At 37.7% G+C, this 20447-nt stretch overlaps 1 pseudogene across 1 annotated transcript in view; it reads right to left on the reverse strand.

Moving 5' to 3' along the window:
- Positions 1-919: 919 nt before the first annotated feature.
- The window catches only part of LOC144320420 (proteasome maturation protein pseudogene), a 31133-nt pseudogene continuing 11605 nt past the window's right edge, over positions 920-20447 (reverse strand). Inside the window, exon 2 of the transcript XR_013385974.1 lies at positions 920-1739. The product of XR_013385974.1 is annotated as a proteasome maturation protein pseudogene (transcript). The remainder of the gene's footprint in view (positions 1740-20447) is intronic.

Below are 20447 nucleotides of genomic sequence, written 5' to 3' on the forward strand. Positions count from 1 at the left end.
ATCATCAAACTCTACAAATCAGAGCTTCCCTTCATTTCCACACCAGGGAGGTTAGTAAGTATTTACCAGCTCATCACTACCTACAGGTGTTGATCACAGAGTGTTCCCATTTAAACCTCCTACATACTAATTTGTGTCTGAGTCTGCTTCCCAGGGAATCTAACTTGCAAGACATATATTCAGATGGTGATAGATCTTTAATTTATCTCTATAACCTACTACTTTAGTGAAGAACAAATTCTAATCAGTAGGAGAAAACAGGGTGATCAACTAATCCTGCTTTCCCTGTGACTTCCCTGGTTTTAGCATTAAAAGTCTCATGTAAAAAAAAAAAAAAAGTAAAAAATAAATAATAAAAATAAAAGTCCCATGTCTCAGAAAACATCTCAGTCCCAGGCTTACTAGAATGACTAGTTACCTAGTAAACAAGTAGGCCATCTAGAGCAGGAAAGTCTAGCCTTCAGGTGTTGGACTGATTTGCTGGTTAGGGCAGGTGTTTTAGTGTGGAGCCAGCAGTGAGTGCATTTGGAGATAGCAGGGATGGTTGTAGATGGTGGTCTGATCAATAGGCCATAGGTATCTAAAAATGGATACAACTTGGGATCCCTGGGTGGCTCAGTGGTTTGGTGCCTGTCTTCAGCCCAGGGTGTGATCTGGAGTCCTGAAATCAAGTCCCACATTGGGCTCCCTGCATGGAGCCTGCTTCTCCCTCTGCCTGTGTCTCTGTGTGTCTCTCATGGATAAATAAATAAAATATTTAAAAATAAAAAAGGATGCAGTCAGGGGTCTGGGATTCGAGGGCAAGATTTTTTTAATTTTATTTAAGACTTTATTCATTCATGAAAGACACACAGAGAGACAGGCAGAGACAGGCAGAGGGAGAAGCAGGCTCCATGCGGGAAGCCTGATGTGGGACCCAATCCTGGGATCACGCCCTGAGCCGAAGGCAGATGCTAAACTGCTGAGCCACCCAGGCATCCTGAGGGCAAGATTCTAGTATCCCAGAGCATTAGTAAGGGTAAGACAGCACGCCAGTCAGGGAGTAGTTGACCAAGATGTGAAGGAACGGATACAATGCAATGCTTCCCTTGCTATCTGAAAGTAGAGTGCTCTTATGAAACCTTTCTTTTTTTTTTTTTTTCATGTGTCAGTACTTTTAATGTTGTATACATCAAATTATAGTAAAAAGATGACTATAACAATGTGCAGCCCCTCTATTTTCATGAACAGCGCAACAGATTACAGTAAACTGAGTTTATATTCAGCCATCGAGTGTGGTTCTCCCATTAGTTCACTTTGTGATGGGTCATTAAGAATATCTTCAAATCCAATAGTCTCATCATTAGCCCTTAAAATATCCAACGAAAGGTTTGAGCTTGGAAGAAATGGAAGATGCTGAACCTGCTGCACTGCCTTGAATTCCATTTGTAATTTTAGTAGAGCAAACAGACCTTGGATGCTTCTTAGTGTAGAAAAATTAATTTTATCTTGGTTGAGCTGGAAATTTTTTTTCTGATACTTCAAGAGGATGACTGGGCAAAAGTTCATTTTTCACACCAGGGAGACCTTTTCGAAGAAGATCATGCTGTTCAAAAGGTCCACTTGTTGAAAGTTCAGTAACTGGAATACTGTCCTTCAGCTGAGATCCAAGTCCTCTGGCATTCATCTTCACTTGCTCTGTGAACAGCCCCTATTACTGTCAGCCGGCCCTGCCGCTCACTTATGAAAATTTTCATAGGCTGAAATGGTATAAAGTCAGAAGCAATTACCATTAATTTATAAGGAAAATTATTTGAGCATCCTCAGACCCCCAAAAATAATCTTTTAAGCTTTTCTGATATCTTAGGAAACATCTTACTAAGGGATGTGCAAAATAAATTGGGAGAAAGCACAGATACAGACACAGTTCAAAGCTACGATGGCTTGATGCTGAGATGCTGAGTGTAGTTCTGGGGCAAGGAGCTTGGTGGGGCCCCTCTCGCTGCTGGGATGCCTGGGGCCTGTACAATAGGTCATTGCAAAACAAACATAGAATGCTATTTTCACTTTTAGACTTTTTTGTAAAAGCAAAAGTCCTCTTCACATTTCTTTCAGTTAGAAAAATGGATACTAAGGTAGGTGTGGGTCTTTCATAAAAGTGAAGTGGTCTAACTTGAACTTTGAAAATGCAGAGGACACTTGTATTTAGATTATCACTAGAATTCAGGCACTAGCTTAATCACAGGGAACCAAGTATGGACCTAATTTCTGGAAGCTGTGGAGAATTTGGAGTAGTACAGTCTGTGAAACTGGATTAATCCAGAGCTATTCTATGTTAGTGATGGGGTTCTTTAATTCATACATCCTTGAGCCTGGGGCAAAGCTGAACTGGTAGGAGAAAACGAAATGATACTGGTGTAGGATTTAGAGAGTTTTTTGAGGGGAGAGTGGCAACTGCTGATGATGAGTATTGAAAGTTTCTTTCAGTGCCCTGAGAGCTAAAAGTGTACATAGTGTCTACAGTGAAGGTGAGACCTGCCTTAGGTAAGGAGTCCAGGATCAAGTTAGTAAAGAACACAGTTCATATAAAAAATTCAAGCATGTCATCTATCACAGTGAGGCCATGGCCAAATCAGAATTATTTCTCTGGCTTGTCACACACCCATGAGGTATGCAATCTCCTTACAACTATATTCTCTCTAACAGGAAATACCAGACAGCCTAGAAGGTAAACAAAAAAATTGTTTTAGAGATTTTATTTGTTTGTTTGTTTGTTTATTTATTTATTTGAAAGAGAGTGAGAGTGAGAGAGCACAAGCAGGGGGAGTGGCAGAAGCAGGCTCCTCACTGAGCAGGGAACCTGATACCTGATACGGGCCTCAACCCCAGGACCCTGGGATCATGACCTGAGCAGAAGGCAGATACCTGACCTACTGAGCCACCCAGGCACCCTGGAGGTAGGCAGATTTTAATTTCATCTTCTTTGTTCCTATCCTCCTCTTGTAAACTTCCCAGTCCCTTGCTAACAGAACATTTCAAATCTTGATACCCAGCCTTTAATTTGTATTTTCCCAGTCCAGAATTAAATACAAGTAAAAATTTAAAGCATCACTATCCCAAAGTATTTTATAATATGGCCAAATTGATAATTCTCCATATTAGGCAATAGTCTCTTGAGTCAGAAATATATTTTATATTGGTAATAAGAAAACTCAGGATTTTCATGGACGAGCAAAGAGTGAAGAGTATTAAATAATGAGAGTGGATATAGGAAGAGGCTACTGGCTAATGCCATTGATAACTGTATAAATGTGCTTCATTTTTTAATCTGGGCCATGTTTCAAGAGAAAGCCCTTCAAACAGCATTCTCTGTATTAAGCTCTAGTCCCATAAGGATTAAATGATGGCATTCTGTAATCATATAATGGGGTTAAGATGAGATTAGGAACTGAATTACAACCTGGTAGAAAATAGTAAAGAAAATGTTTAATTAAAATTAAGTTTCGGGGGGCGCCTGGGTGGCTTAGTCCTTTAAAGTGTCTGCTTTCAGCTCAGGTCAGGGTCCTGGGGTAAGGGATTGAGCCCCGAATCAGGCTCTGAGCTCAGCAGGTAGTCTGCTTCCCCCTCTATTTGCTACCCTCTTCCCGCTCATGCATTCTCTCTCTCAAATAAGTACATAAAAAAACCTTTAAAAAAAGAAGTAAAAAATTAGTTTCTATAGAGAGCTATTTATAAAAAGCATTTTAGGCATATTTATGATATTAAATATGTATAATATTATGTACATGATATTAAAGTTTATCCAGTTCAACACATAGTGTTTGGCTGCCTTTTATTTGAAGGGCACGATGAAGCTCCACTTAGGAGCTTCCCCATCCCTACAAAGGTAAGCTCTTACCTACATAGGTAAACTCCTAAATGTATATCACTTAGTTCCTGTCCTTGTCCTTAAAGATCTTATTATAAAATAGGCAAAAGATGGAGTTGAGCTTCAAGCCTGATTCTTCATCTCTTTAAAGGGAATTGGGATTCATTGTTTATTTTAACAGATGAGGACTTGATGAAATAAATGTTGTAAGAACATTAATTTGGCAATGGAACTTTGCTGGAACTTTAGGTGGTAGTCAGGGCATGGGTGTTGTAATGGTGAGACCATTACAAAGAATGCGCCTTCTGTCATTCCCATTCAACAGCCCACCAGCCACACTGCATCCATCTGGGACCTGTTCTCAGCTTTTTAGGTACTTGGAACTTCTTCTTATCCCCATCCCTTTTCTCCTCCATCATGTATCTTTGATGTGCAATGTCAACCAAATATGCCACCAACAAATGATTTTGCAGACATGTATATAAATGTGATAAAAATAATGGTTCATTATTTATAATTTCTGAAGAGAGTGATTCATGACAATATGCTTTTTCACTGAGGATGAAGTCAAGTGATAGGTTTGAGGAGACAAAATTGGAGGAACTAAAATACTTTGTCTCAGAAAAAGGAAAGTGGTACAGAAGCCCTGGAGAGGTAAAGGCTGCTTCAGTGGAGACCACGGGGGAGAAGGAGACCAAGTCATCAGTGGCCACTGATGGAGCTTTCAGAGAAGAACCTGGAAGTCTGCTGGGGACTTCTGTCATACAAGTAATATGCACACTGTGAGGTAAATCTCTACTTAATCTCCCTCATCTCCCTCACCATGACCAATAAAATCTCTGTTGTCCACTGGTGCTTGTGGAGAGGCTGAGTTTGTTTGCTTTTGTTTCATTTTGTTTGAGGGTGTAGGATAGAGTGTGTGGGATGGAGATGACAAATACTCAGTCCTTTAAAAATAGAGGCTGCCATAGAGACCCTCCCCAGCACTGCAGCTTGGATCCTTTCTTCCCTTGGTGTTTCCACCAAGTCCTCCTTTTCTTACTGCAAGGTTGCCACGGCCAGCAGACCTGGCAGGTGGGAGGTAGGGAGGTAGTCCTGAAGGGGGAAAGAGCTGGAGAGGCATCCGGGGCCAGGCCCTGAAGGGATTCCTTTTTTTTTTTTTTTTAAGATTTTATTTATTTATTCATGAAAGACATAGAGAGAGAGAGAGAGAGAGAGAGAGAGAGAGGCAGGGACAGAGGCAGAATGAGAATCAGGCTCCATGCAGGGAGCTCAATGTGGGATTTGATCCCAGGACCCTGGGACCTGAGCCAAAGGCAGATGCTCAACCACTGAGCCACCCAGGCATCCCCTGTGAAGGGATTCCACAGCAAACAGGATCCCATGGCTCCCCTCAGTTCTGCTGGAACAGGCCTCCCACCCTCACCCTCCTCCTTTTTTGCTCTTCTCCTTCCACCAAGCCCCTTCTACAGGGTCACTGCTGAAGCAGAGAGGGGGTGTTGGAGAGCAAAGGTCAATCTCTACAACCTGGCAGTTGGAGAAGAGGAGGGAATAGAGTAATAAAGAAGGAAACATTGAGTATTTTATTAGGTGTCTTACATTTAAGCTTTTCTTTTTAAAAAGACTATTTATTTATTCATGAGAGATACACAGAGAGAGGCAGAGACATAAGCAGAGGGAGAAGCAGGCTTCCTGCAGGGAGCCCGACATGGGACTCCATCCCAGGACCTCAGGATCACGGCCTGAGCCAAGGGCAGAGGCTCAAACTCTGAGCCACCCAGCTGCCCCTACATTTAATCTTTTATAGATGAAAGTTGTTATTTATATTCTACAGATGAGGGAATGGAGGCCAAGAGGGATTTGGTAACATGCTCAATGTCATACAGCCAGAGACTGGGCAGGTTATTCTTGCTGTAAATTTTGTGCTCTTCCCTCCACCCACCATAATTCTGCTGTAGGGATGAAAGTGGGACACTAAGGAAGATATTGGATCTTCATATTACAGAGCAAGAAGAAGACTTAAAGATCCTCAACATTTCACCCCTGAGGCAGCTCAATCCAGAGATATGACTACTTCACTCAAGTAGTGACATCATCAAGTTTGTGACAATCAAGTTAGGTTTTTTTTTTTTTTTTTTTACTCCAGGTTAGTATCTCACTACACAAAATGAAAAGGATTGCATTGTTACACACAATTCTTGGGGTGTTTGTTTAGTACTATGACCATAGAACATTACAGGTTAAAGATTTTCTACACTGGTTTGGTAAGTCTTTCTCTTACATGCTTCATTCTGAGTCCTCAAAAAGAGACCTACGAAACAAACTTGAACACTGCCTATTGTGTGCGTGGGCATATGTGTGAGGTATGCTGGAGGTCTCAGATTTTAGAATCAAGAGAGACTCTTACCCTCCGCTCCTGCCCCATACCTTTCTGCCAGTTCATGTGGGACAGCAGCTTCATTCTCATTCTGACCAAGACCCAGAGTAAGAAACACTTTTGACATCATGACCCACTGTATGTGTGTACATCTACACTCACACATTTAACACAGATGTGAAAGTTTCCTAAATATCCCTTCCTGTATATAATGCTAACATTTTCTGTGTATTTTTTCTGTATTGATCATAACCAACTAACCATCATTGCAGTTCTCCAGAGCAGATGATTTCACAACACAGTAGTAAGTTAGGTCCCAAAATTTAAAAGAAACCAAAACATCGATGTTGAGAAATGCCATCCAATAAATTCTGGACTCTGAATATAGCTTGATATTACTATATAGTCAAAGATTAATTTGTCAGGGCACCATTAGTTGGTTAAGTGTCTACCTTTGGCTCAGGTCATGGTCTTGGGGTCCTGGGATAGAGCTGCCAATCAGGCTCTCTGTTCAGTGGGGAGTATACTTTTCTTTCTCCCTCTGCACCCCCCCAACTCTCTCTCTGTTTCTCTCTCTCAAATAAATAAAATCTTTAAAAAAAAGAAATAGGAATCCCTGGGTGGCTCAGCGGTTTGGCGCCTGCCTTTGGCCCAGGGCGCGATCCTAGAGTCCTAGGATCTTGTCCCGAGTCGGGCTCCCAGTATGGAGCCTGCTTTTCCCTCCTCCTGTATCTCTGCCTCTCTTTCTCTCTATGTCTATCATAAATAAATAAATAAATCTTTAAAAAATAAAAATAAAAAAATAAAAGATAAATAAAAAAAGAAATATGTTTTGCCCACCAACACTGAGAAGGGGTCAGGAATGAGAACTATATTATAGAGTACCTTCAGATTTTACGATAAACACTCTTCATAAAAACACTTTCTGTACTGGGCTTATGAACAATCCTATATTCATTTTGCAGATGAGGAAAATGAGATGCAGATATATTAAATGTGATTTTCTTAAGATCATGCAAACTCTATGGTGGATTTGAACCCCGGTTATTCTAACTTTAGAGCCCATATTTTTGCAGTCACATCTGTTCTGTCATTTGATTTGTTAATTGGGCAAAGGTGGTGGAAACTCTCAGTCACATGAAGAAGTCCATAGTGTTATGAGTCCTTACTGCACCAGGGAGCCTGCAAAGCTAATATTACTTAAGTTTTGATCAAACTGGGGAAAAAAAATCCAACTCCAAAATTAATGCTGTATCACTTGACACTTGAATTTCTGAAATTGCACAAAATAATGAACAAAAAATGAGCAGTAGGGGCATTCTTTTAATAGGAACAAATATAATTCCACACTTCATACTGCCTTCCACGGTTGCTAGGGTGCTGATATTTAGCCCTTTCACACCCCACTCCCACCCTATTTAAATAATATTTAATTTGTCTTTTACCATACCATCACAAGCTTAGCATGAAATTTGAGAATTCAGACAATCCTCCTTTTCTGATCAGGAGGTATCCAAACAATCTTGGAAGGATCATCTGAAAAATCTCCCCTGATTGATGTGAGCCTAAAAGTTCTTAGTGAGTTTCCAATTTATACCATTCTGTAATCATATCAGTCTGATATGATTGATATTTTCCTGAGTTTTTCTTTTCATCTAAACTTTCAAATCTATCAACACACAATTATTTATATTTTTAAATTGTCATTTTATTTCCTGCTTTATCTGTAATGTCTCCCATTCTCCATTCCAAATGTGGCTTGTTTTTACCTCTTCTCTTTATGTCTTAATTAGTCTTGTCTAAAGTTTATCGACTTTATCAGTATTTTCAAAGATATCAACTTTTTGCTTTATTGGTTCTTTTATGTCTTTGTCTTCTATTTCATTTTCTACTTTTAATCTCTATTATTTCCTTCTACTTTCTTTGGGCTTATTGCGCTATTTTTCTAATTTCTCCAGTTGGTTGCCTACATCATTCATTTTTAGTTTTTCTCCTCAATATGCATTTAAAGCTACAAGTTTCTCTGTGTGTAGTGCATTGTCTGTATTCCACACATTGTGATATACAGAAGCATTTTTAATATTTTATATACAGAATATTTGTATTCTGTTTTTGTATTATTTCTAATTTAATTGAATTTTTTAGATATCATAGTCTTTCTAGTAACACTAATTTGAAATCTCAATCAATTTTATGGACAGTATGAGCTTTCTTTCCATAGGCATTTAGAAAGAATGGGGAGTCTTTAATTCTTGGTTACAATTCATATTCTATATGTGTCCATTAAACTAAAGTGATGAAATTGAAATTGTGGTGCTTCAATCTTTAATACTTTTACTGAATTTGGGGTGATCTATTGCTCTCAGTTACTAAGTCTCTTAAAATCTTCCATATGACGGAATTTGGCAGCGTCTCCTTAAAGTTCTGTCCATTTTTGCTTTACATAATTTGAAGTTATCTTATTAGGTGCATAAAAGTTCATAATTGTTAAAGTTTCTTGGTGGGTAGTGTTATCAACTTATAATGTCTCTCATCTCTGTTTATGCTTTTTCCCTTAACATCTATTTTATTTATTATTAATACAGGTCTGCTGCTTTCTTTTGGTTAGCATTTACTGGGTATCTCTCGCTCGCTCTTTTTTAAAGATTTTGTTTATTTGAGAAAGAGAGAGAGCATGAGCAGTGGGGAGAGCCAGAGGGAGAGGCAGACTCCCCACTGAGCAGACAGCTGAATGTGGGACCCCAAAATCACGACCTGAGCCTAAAGCAGATGCTCAACCGATGTCCCTATTTTTAAGAAGATTTTATTTTTAAATAATCTCTACAACCAACGTAGGGCTTGAATTTACAACCCTGAGATCAAGAGTCATATGTTCTACTCACTGAGACAGCCCCTTTAATCTTTTACTTTTAAACTTTGTGTTGGAAGATTTATCTCAAGCTATAGATATTTCTCATGTAAATGGCATGGAGATGAATTTCTTTTCATCATAGAGCAGCAGTTTTTGTATTTTAGTTAGAAATTTCTACCATATTTTTGTTTTTTAAAAATTTTTTTTTAATTTTTATTTATTTATGATAGTCACACACAGAGAGAGAGAGAGAGAGAGAGGCAGAGACATAGGCAGAGGGAGAAGCAGGCTCCGTGCACCGGGAGCCCGATGTGGGATTCGATCCAGGGTCTTCCGGATCGCCCGCCCTGGGCCAAAGGCAGGCGCCAAACCGCTGCACCACCCAGGGATCCCTCTACCATATTTTTGTAATCATTTATAGGTTTGAATTTCTTTTTACCATATTATTTTGTGTTTTCCTTTTGTTCCACTTTCTCCCTCTTTGTCTCTTTGTTTCTTGCCTTCTTTTGGCTTTGACTGACTTTTTTGTTTTATTTCTTCTCCTCCACTAATTAGAAAATTTTGTCTATTTCTGTTCTTTCAATGTTATTCTCAAAATTTTCACATGCTTTTAAAATAAATTCTAAAGTTAACCAATGCAGTTATCCTTTTCTGGATCATTACAGGAGCTTAGAACGTTTGCTTTATAACTCTGATCATCCCCAACCCATGTTACTGTTTTCACGGTTTTGTTTTAATTTGTAGCCCTACAAATTAATTCCCAGTATTATTATTTTATACAGTAAACATTTGGTTTTATTTTCCCACATAATTACTATTTCCTTTGCCCACCATTCTTTCTTTCATCTCAGACCTTTCTGGGTTCATTTTCATTCTTTTGGAGTATTTTTAATAGTATGACTTCTTTGAGGGAGAATTCTCAGTCTTAGTTTTTCAAAAACATCTTTATTTTGTATTTGTTATTTTAAGAAATATTTCACCAAATATACATTTCCAAGTTTATAGTTCATTTTGAAGATACATTCCATTATCTTTTTACGTCGTTGAAGCTGAGAAATCAGCTGTCAGTCTAATAGAGGTTACTTTGTAGGTAATTTTCTCTATCTCCCCTTAACATTATTTTTGTCTTTGGTATTCTGTAGCTTTAGTATGTTGTGTCTAAGCATCTATATCTTTTCATTTATGCTACTTTGGGTATTTTTAGGTTTACTGAACATTAGTTCTAAAAGTTCTCAATCATCATGTCTTTGAATATTCTCTTCCCCCTTCTATCTAGTCTTACATACTTTTATGGACTACTGTTATGGACTGAATATGTCCCACCAACATTCATATATTAAAGGCCTAGCCTCCAACATGGTTGTATTTGGAAATATGGCCTTTATAGAGGTAACTAAGTTAAAATGGGTCCAAAGGGTGAGGCTCGAATCTAATAGAACTGGTATCCTTATAAGAAGAGGAAAAGAGACTAGAACTCTCTCTCTCTGCACATAAACAGAGTAAAGTCATCTATATCAAGCCAGAGAGACCTCATCAGAAACCAACACCTTCATCTTAGATTTCTAGCCTCCAGAACTTTACATATGTTATAATATCTGTAATCATCAATATTTTCCAGAGAAACAGAATCAGTAAGATCTTTCTATCTCTACCTATATAACCAATGAGATAGATATATTTATCAAAAGAGACAATGAGAGTTAGAAAGAAGAGATTCCTTATGAAGAATTGGCTCACATGACTACAGGAACTAAGAAGTCCCACCATCTGCCATTTGCAAGCTGGAGATCCAGAAAGCTGGCAGTGTAATTCTAGCCTGAGTCCAAAGGTCTAAGAACCAGGAGAGTCAACGATGTAAATCTCAGTTTAAGGGCAGGAGATAATCCATGTCCCAGCTCGAAGAGGCAGGCAAAAAGGGGACAAATCCTACCTTCTTTAGCTTTCTGTTCTATTCAGGCCCTCACCTGCTTGCCTGATGCCCACACGCACAGGGAGGGCAATCTACTCTACTGAGTCCATTGATTTAAACACTAATATCATCCAAAGACACCCTCCAGACACAACCAGAAATAATGTTTAATCTGGACACTCTGTAGCCCAGTCAAGCTGACAAACAAAATTAACCATCACACACACACACACACACACACACACACACACACACACAATTAACCATCACCATATATTTGTGCTATATATTCCGTGTGATTTTTAATTCTATCTTCCATTTTAGTAATTCTCTCTTTAATTATGGACAATCTGACATTTACCCCAATTATTGAGTTTCTTATCTTAGTTACACTTTTTATTTTCAGATGTTGCCTTTGATTTTTTTTTCCACATCAACCTGACCACTTTTTTTTATAGTCTTTTATTCTTTGGGCATACTCTTGATACTCTCTTTCTTTTTAAACAAGTCACCACAATCTGGCATCACTTGAAACTCTAATTTTAGTTTATCTAGTGTGAATTTTGGCCTGTACCCAGTTGACGGTGGATTTGTGATTAGGAGAAACCTCAAGAGAACATTTTCCCCACTGTGTTCAGAAATAAAGCTGAGACTGGCATGTCTCCTAATTCTCTCCCTTTATGTGGAGGGGTTTTGCCCCAAACTCATCTATCTGTTAGAATGACAATTTTCAGAGTCTCAACTATATGCCAATACTTATTTTGATTTGCCACTTTACATAAGCCCTCAGTTTTCTCTCCTGTCTTTTGGATGCAATCAGTTAAAGCCAAAAGCTCTACACCACCAGGGACTGTCAGATGCTTCAGGCAGCTATCATCCCCAGTGCTCATTATCTGGAGGTAACTTTCCTGCCAGCCCCACTCTGCATTTATGGAGACTTTTCAATAAGATTTATCCATCTCGCTCTGTCTCTCTGGGCATGTGCATGTATGAATATGTGTGATACATTGAGACAATTCCTCAGGGTATCTGGTTTTCATATTACCAGAAGTCATATTATACAATTAATAGTGAATACTCTCATGTTTTGCTTTAGTTTAATTGTACTATCAAATTTTTCACTACAAATTCAGATCTCTGCATTAATAGTTGATCTCCAGGCATGGCTAAATATTACCGGTGAAGCCTTATTTAAGTCAGTAATGTGTATGACAGATCGAGTCTGAAATTAATTCTTTTATTCAAATATGTAATTCTATTATATGTCAGTTTTGTTCCCGGTGCTGTGCTAGGAACTGGAGATTAAGAAAAGAAAAGAAAAAGCCTAAGACATGATCCCCAAGGTTTTCATGATCTAGAGTGGAAGACAGACCAGTAAAAAGACAATTACAGCTCAGTGTTAAAAGAGCTTTGAAGACAATTTCCGTAAGGAATGTGAGAGCTCAGAAAAAGGCACTTACCCCGGTAAAAGGGGAGAGGACCCTAGAAAGCTAGGTTTAAGCCAAAAAAAATTGCGTGGTTAACAAAACTGGATTTGACCAATTGGCTGGGATACGTTGAGGCCAAACATAAACCCTTTCTTGCAGAAGCATCTTAACTTATCCCAGCCCTAATCAGATTGCATGGCCCTAGGCAAGAGGGAGTGAATAGATCCATCAAATTTTTACCCTTACTAGAAAAAATTAAAAAAAGCTTAGAGCATATGTTTCACGGCTGCTACATGGGTAGAAACACCTTTTGAATGAAGAATAAAGGGTATTTATTCTAGGGAACAGAAACCATGGCTCCTTAGTAGGGCATTTGAAGGTGAATTTACTATGCTGACACTTAAAAAGAAATTACTTTGCTGTTGCCTCTGGATTCTGTACATGAACAAACAATATCTATATATTGCACACCTTTCCTGCCTGGGATACCTCTCCTGCTCTCCTCTGCCTCTCAAAAAAGTATACTTTTTAAATTAGGACCATGTGGTCTTGGTACAAAGGATAAACAAATAGATCAGCATAACCCAAAGAGAGACCCACACTTTTAAGGCCAAAGTATGCACAAAGGTAGCATTGAAGGTCAGTAGGAAAGAATGATCTGTTTAATAAAAAACATTGGTTGATCATGTATCTGTATGGAAAACAAAGCTTGACTTCAGCCTCATGCCATACATTAAAAAATCATTTACTGTAGAATGTATATCCAAATGTGAAAAGTAAGATAATAAAGTTTCTAGAAAATAATAACATAAGAGAATATTTTCATGACTTTGAGGCATGGAAATTTTTCTAAAACAGGACATGCAAAGGAATGTTTTCCTAGTGAGGAAAAGACTAACTGCATTAAAAGTAGGGTATTTATATTCATCCAAAAAAATAAAATCACCATGAGAAAAGGATGAAGATCAGTGCTTGGGTGGCTCAGTCAATTAAGCTCTGCCTTCAGCTCAGATCATGATCTTATGTTGGTCTCCTTGTGCAGCATAGCCTGCTCCTTCCTCTCCCTCTGCCTGTCACTCCCCCGGCTTGTGGCCCTTTCTCTCTCTGTCAAATAAATAAATAAAATCTTTGAAAAAGAAAAGAAAAAGAAAAAGGATAAACAGTCCAACAGAAAAATGAGAAAGATTTGTGAATAGGCAATTCACAGTATCTGTTAAAATATGATTATCCTTCTAAGTAATTATGGAAACACAAATAAAAATCATAATGAGGTACTTTTATGCCAATCAGACAACAAAACCTTCAAAGCATGATAATATCAAGTAAGTAAATCAATATGAATTCTCATACATTGCTTGTAGTTGTGTGAACTGAAATAATTATCTGGAGACTAAATTGGCTTGTATCTGGTAAGACTGAAGAACCTAGCACTCTATGAACTTTATGAGCTTCTGGAAATAAATCCTAGAGAAAATTTCACATACATACATGAAGAGACCTCTGTAATAGGAATCAATCAAATTATTTCTGTTAAGGGTCAGATAGCAAATATTTTAGACTTTATGGAGCACACAGTGGTCTCTATCACAACTATTCAATTCTGCTGTGCTGTATGTACTTTAGAAAATACATAAGCAAGTGGACATTGTGGTGTTCCAATTAAACTTTATTTATGGACACCAAAATTTGAATTTCATACAGTCTTGTCACAAAATATTATTCTTGTTTGATATTTTCAATTATTAAAAATTGTAACAAACCATTCTTAGCTCACGGGCCATACAAAAATAGTTAGTAGTGGGGCACCTGGGCGACTCAGTTGGTAGACATGCAACTCTTGATCTTGAGGTTGTGAGTGCAAGCTCCACATTGGACATAGAGATTACTATAAATAAATAAATAAATAAATAAATAAATAAATAAATAAATAATAAATAGGTGGTGGGCTAGTTTTGGCCCATAGGTTGTAGTTTGCAGTCTCTGTTCCATAAGAATGTTTTCAGCAGCAAAATAATTGGTATAATCAGTACTTTTTAGTGAGAGAGTGAATAAATCAGAAAATACTGGTATATGCAAGCAAGAATACTAGCAAGGAACTACTTGTATTAGCATGGATGAACATCAAAAACATAATTTTAAACCAAAACAAAAAGTTGCAGAAAGGTATTATACTATAATACAACTTAAACAAAGTTTTTAAGCCTGAAGAAGAATACTATATTTATTTATGGATATATATATATGGAAAATTATATAAAAAATTCATGGAAATTGGAATTTAGGAAAAGAGGAAGAAGAATAGCAGCTGAGAGAGGTACACAGTGGGTCTAAGATATATCTGTAATGTATTACTAATTTTTGAAAAGTTTGAAGCAAATTGGGCAAATTAAGATTTTATACATAGGTTTTCTTTATGTTTGTACTTATATATTTGAAATATTTCATAATTTTAAAAATTATTTAAGATTTCATTAGGTTTTAAAAAAAATATTTTTTTATTTATTTGAGAGAGAGAAGTTGCAAGCAGGGAGGGGTGAAGAGGGAGGGAAAGAATCTGAGGTAGACTGCACTAAGCAAGGTGCCCAGTGTGGGGCTTGATCCCGTGACAAAGAGATCATGTCCTGAGCCAAAATCAAGAGTCAGATGATGGGGTGCCTGAGTGGCTCAGTCAGTTACATGTCTGCCTTTGGCTCAGGTTGTAATCCCAGGGTCCTGGAACTGAGCCCCACATCAAGCTCTTTGCTCAGCTGGGAGCCTGCTTCTCCCCTTCCCTCTGCCTGCTGTGCGCTCTCTCTCTCTCTCTCTCTCTCCCTCTTTGTGAAATAAATAAATTAAATTAAAAAAGAAGAGATGGGGACGCCTGGGTGGCTCAGTGGTTGAATGTCTGCCTTCAGCTCAGGTTGTGATCCCGGGGTCATGGGATTTATACCCACGTGGGGCTCCCTGCATGGAGCCTGCTTCTCCCTCTGCCTGGGTCTCTGCCTTCCTCTCTCTCTCTCTGTCTCTCATGAATAAATAAATAAAATCTTAAAAAAAAAAAAAAGAGGAAGAGGAGATGGATGCTTAACCGACTGAGCCATCCAGGCACCCCAAGATTTCATTGATTTGCCTATCGATATCAACATGGTATAAAGAACATATACTGCTTTGGGAGGAAGTTTGGGGAAGTAAAAAGACACGTTTATGACCTCAGACAAGTTTTTTAATATGTTTGAATCAAATGGAAGAAGTCTTATTTGATTCACAGTGTGTTACCTGTCTGAAAGCAATCTGAGAAACGTACGACACTCTAAAAATCCAAGCAGATATTCTTTTCTGTTTCCTTGACACACACACACACAATCTCATTTTAAACCTTTTCCATCGAAATATGACACATGTATAAAAAAGCACATAGAACATCAATGTATAGTTTAATTATCATGAAGTACACCAGGTAGTCACTACGCTGATCCAGAACACTGCCAGCTCCCAAAAAACCCCTGAGTGCTCTCTCTCCTCTCCTTGCTTTTTTTTTTTTTTTCAAGGTAATATTCTTGATGAAATTTACTGTGAAAACAGTATTTTGAGTCAAAGATCTTTGGAATGCCTGTGGACACCAAGAGAAAACTGGGAAATTCCTTACGGCATTGTGTCATCTCTCCTGAAGGGGAAACCCAGGCTTAGGCTCTCCCTTGAATGGCAACACTAAGCTGCCCAGCTGTCACCACATCAGCCTGTGGGGCAGGCACTAAGTTGGGCACTGTGCATACTTATTTCATTTAATATTCAGAACAGCTCCATGGTCTTGGTCAAAGGGCAAAAGAGAAAGGGAAGTTGCTCTTAATTCATAAATATTCAAGGACTGTTAATTTACTTAGACTTTTTCCCAAGGTAAAGGGTATAAGGCATGGCTCCATGTGACTAATTGGAATTTGCCTCTTTAAAGTATTTGTATAATTGTCATTTATTCTATCTGTGGAGAACTTGAGAAAATAAGTTTCCTTGGATCAAAGCATTTTGAACACATTGAGGGCTCACTAAAATACTTAAAAGTGGTATTAAAAATGCAATATATATTATATATGTTGTATATATTACATATATATGTAGCTATACTGTAAATTGCAGCTCATGGATGTTCAATTGACAAAAAGTGGAGTAGTTTGGGGGATTTAGTCCTTGGGTTCCTCCCGTTTTACTGGAAAACTCATCTAACCATACATGTCACAAACTAATTCAGGACAAAAGCAAAGCCTCAGTTGGATCATGAAAACAGATGGAAAACCTAGGAAGACTCTGTCCACTTGAAGTAAAAGGTCATCAGCCTAAGTGAATGCTCCAGAAAGACACGTCTAAAAATTAAAGCAGCCAGCCTATTGGAAAGAAGAAACATCACTGGGCATTTTGACTATGGTTTTATTTCATCAAATTGCTGAGTATATGCTGAGTTACAAGAAGTAAAATTGAATATGTAGTTTCCAAGTGTCTACTCTGTTTAAGGCATTATGTGGTAGGCTCTAGGAGACTCAAAAATGAATGATAGGCCATCCTCCCTAGTAAGGAAGTTACAGTCTAAGGAGAGGTAAACAATAAGACATACACAGATAACTGATTATATGAACTGTGTGTGACAGGACCAAGGGACAGAAGTAGAGGAGAAATTAACCAGTAATTATTTGAGTACTTTTCATTGGCCAGGCATGTTTCATATATCTTTTTATTTTTCACATGACCCTGAGATCAAGACCTGAGCTGAGGTCAAAAGTCGGACACTTAACCAACTGAGCCACCCAGGTGCCCCTCATATATCATTTTTTAATCTTATAATAACATGATGAAGTTGGTATTATTCCCAGTTCAAGGAATTGGCTAAGTTCAAAGACCTAACCCAGGATCACACTAGTAAATGGGGCAGCTGAGATTCAAATCTGGTTATGCCTGCCTGGAAGTATGCATTTCTAACAGCCTCACAGGTTAAGAGCCATGGGATCTATAGAAAAGAGGTCCTCACTGACAATGTGCCTCAAATAATGAAAAAGGAACCAGGAGGATGAGTTATTTTAGGATGATGTCCCATACCACTATATATGCCATCCAAAGGTGAATTTGGAATTATTTTCTTAGCCTAGAGTATAAAATACTTCAGCTGGAAAGCATGGAAAAAAATTTAATCAACAGGCATTCTCCATGTCTGCCATCAACCTCAAACCCTGCTTTTAAAAGATAAAATTAATTGAATTTTATTGTTCCTGTGAGCACCACACTGTGGCTATATTTTTGTAAAATGGAAAAAATAAAACAACTTTATTGTATAAATTCTGGGTGTCCATGTTCACTTATTAATATTACTATTTATATAAATGATTATTTTGCTTTTAAATTATTCTTTGTTCAGGTGAATAGACACCCCTAGTTGTCTTTCTCTTTAGCTGCTTGGCTTCACCTGAATACTTGCTCCATGCTTTTTTAAGAGCTATCATCACTGTTACCATCATCATTTTGCAAGGTTAGTGAACATAGAGATTTTCATCATGTGTAGACTCAGCTGACAATCAGATAAGTTTTTTTTTTCCTTCCATATGAATTGTGTGGTAATGAGAGAATGTTAGAAGAGGAGCCCAAATGAACAATTCAGCACTCTCTGGTTGGATTTCAGTTCTGCCAGTAAGGCACTGCGCAGAGCACACTGCCTCCTGGCACAGTCTGTAATTCTAAGCAGGTGACGCCTAACGATGCTTGTCACCCGTTGTTTTCCCCTAAAGTGCTGAGATGGTTTGCTGATGAAAGATAACACCATTTCTCAAAATGGTAAAAACCACTGTAGAAACTAAAATGTAAGAAATAGTCTCAACCACAGTTTGACTTGCACAGGTCAACCTGGCTTTGCAAAAGCTGGTTTTACCAAGGGGTTGATCTGCCATAGTTGAGACTACTACAGTTTTAGCTTCAGACAAAGCTAAAACCCTGATGGTTGGCATCTATTTCTGTTTCTCCACTTATGAGAACCAAAGTAACCTTTAAAAGATCAAAAGTAATACTATTGTGTGGTAACATGCTTAAACCAGTGAAATCCTGTGGCTCGACTGCATGACTCTCAAACAATTCCAAGGTACTAGACGCTAATAGACTTCTACAGTCTGAAACTTTTACTCTCTATACCATGCTTGATGTGATGAATGAGCAGTTGGTATATAGTCTGATGTTCATGGGTCATTTCAAGCTAGTAGGTTTTTTAAAAATTCCATTACTTGTTAGTATAGCTCCTTAAATAATCAGGCCTTGAGGAGAAAGTGAGTTCCCAGTGAAAGTATGATGGTGGACTAACAGTGTAGTGTACGTTTACTTAAACGTATAGTCCATATGCTCTATTATTTGTGTGTGATGATCTGGTGAATTGTCAATCTGTCCTTTTTGATAGAATGTGTGAGAAATTAAAATGTACATGAATGTGCAAGGATGAAATAGAGCTTCCTGTTCTCATGTTTTGAAAATGTGTTTTCATCATATAGTGGCAACAAAAGCATTCAAAAATTGATCTTTGAAATCATAATGGAGCTGAATATGACATGTAATTTAACATGTAAATATGTAATTCACACATGCTTTCTCAGAAATAAATAAAATGTGGTCGAATATTTCATTTTCTTCATTGCATTCATCACTACCTTAAATCACCCAATTTATTATTTGTGTATTTAGTCATTGTCTCTTCTACAGTCAAGTGAAACTTCATGAAACAAGGGGTGTAGTGACATGGCCATTACTATACCCCTAGAGGCTATAACATTGCCTGGAACATAATAGGAGCTCAATAAATATTTATTGCATGAAGGAATTAATATAACTTGATAAGCATTAGTGCACTGCTTCAGAAGTATCTTTATTTCTCAAATCGACTTGATGAAGTCTTCACAGTGGCAACACCTGTCAGCTTTACTAAATGCCTTGTTATTAGATGGAATTGATATGTTTAGTCAAGGAGTATAGCTAGAGTATAACGTTCCAGGAACCCACTCTACACTGGTTAGAAACAGCAAACCTTTCAGCATGAGATTTCAGCAACAGTTCTTTTGTTATTGATGCTTTATTCTTTTTCATTGAAGCATGCTGTCTTGTTGCAGTATGAATTTATAAGGAAGATATGCACACATCTCAAGTGTATGCTTGAGATGTTTTGACAAATGTATATACCTATGTTAACCCACACACTGATCAAGAGAATAGAACTTTACATCATTCAAGAAAGTTCTTCTATACTATTCCTAGTCAAGTCCCCATTTCCCTCTCTCCCCTAAGCAACTTCTGTTCTGATTCCCATCCCTATTAGATTAGCTTTGCTTGTTCTTGAACTTCATATGAATGGAATCATTCAATATGTACTCTTTCATGTTTGGCTTCTTTTGCACAGTATGCCTATGAAATGCATCCAGGTTGTTGTGCTTTTTTTTTATTGCTGAGTTGTATTCCTTGTATTAATATACCACAATTTATCCATTTTCCTGTTGATGGACATTTGGATTGTATCCAGTTTGGAACTATTATGAATAAAGCAGTTGTAAACTTTCTCACATGAATCTTTGCGGACACATGTCTTACTTTCTCCTGGCCAAATATGTAGGAGTAGAATTGATGAGTCACAGTTAATGTTTATCTTGTAAGAAACTGCGGAACAGTTATCTGAAAGTTATACAAGTTTACATTCTCACCAACAATGTATGAGTTCCAGTTGCTCCACATAATTGCCAATGTTTGGTGTTGTCAATCTTTTAAATTTTAGCCATTCTAATAGATGTGAAGTAATGTATTAACTACCAGTTCTTTGATGATTAATGTGCATCTATTTGCCTATTAGCCATTTACATATCTTTTTTGTGTGTGTGTGAAATGTCTGTTCAAGTTTTTGCCCATATTTTTGGGGAGGTTTTGTTCTTTTTATTGTCAAGGTGTAAGAGTTCCTGATTCATTGTAAATATACATCCATTTTCTGATATTTGTGAAGTTTTCCTGAGTATTTTCTTCCAGTCTCTGGATTGCCTATTTTTTATTTTTTAAAA

This window comes from Canis aureus, chromosome 9 (genome assembly GCF_053574225.1).
Source record: "Canis aureus isolate CA01 chromosome 9, VMU_Caureus_v.1.0, whole genome shotgun sequence".
NCBI lineage: Eukaryota > Metazoa > Chordata > Mammalia > Carnivora > Canidae > Canis > Canis aureus.